The 342-nt window shown below is 57.0% G+C and overlaps 1 non-coding gene across 1 annotated transcript; it reads left to right on the top strand.

Moving 5' to 3' along the window:
- The first annotated feature begins 139 nt into the window (after positions 1-139).
- On the top strand, positions 140-212 carry TRNAM-CAU. The gene has a single exon. It is a non-coding gene; the product is annotated as a tRNA-Met (tRNA).
- Positions 213-342: the final 130 nt, after the last annotated feature.

The raw sequence follows: 342 nt of genomic DNA on the forward strand, positions 1-342 counted from the left end.
GCTGCCGTTTTGCAGAATACGGGAAAAAGGAGTCGTTTACGGGAAAAAAAAGGGAAAAAGAAGCCCAAGGCCTGTATTACAGTAGTTACATCACGGCGGGCAGGCAGAAGAGCGCCGCGCGAAGAGCTGTTTTCGAGGAGCCTCGTTAGCGCAGTAGGTAGCGCGTCAGTCTCATAATCTGAAGGTCGTGAGTTCGATCCTCACACGGGGCAAAGGCGGACAGCTTTTTTGTCTTTTCGCTTCCTCCCTGCACAGGCGCCGGCCCCTCGCAAAGCTGCGCTGCAGTCCCGGCTCTGCCTTCCTGTCCTGAGACACAAGGCCCCAGCAGGGGCTGCGGGATCA

Source organism: Chaetura pelagica, unplaced genomic scaffold (genome assembly GCF_000747805.2).
Source record: "Chaetura pelagica isolate M959 unplaced genomic scaffold, ChaPel_1.0 C10856941, whole genome shotgun sequence".
Classification (NCBI taxonomy): Eukaryota; Metazoa; Chordata; class Aves; order Apodiformes; family Apodidae; genus Chaetura; species Chaetura pelagica.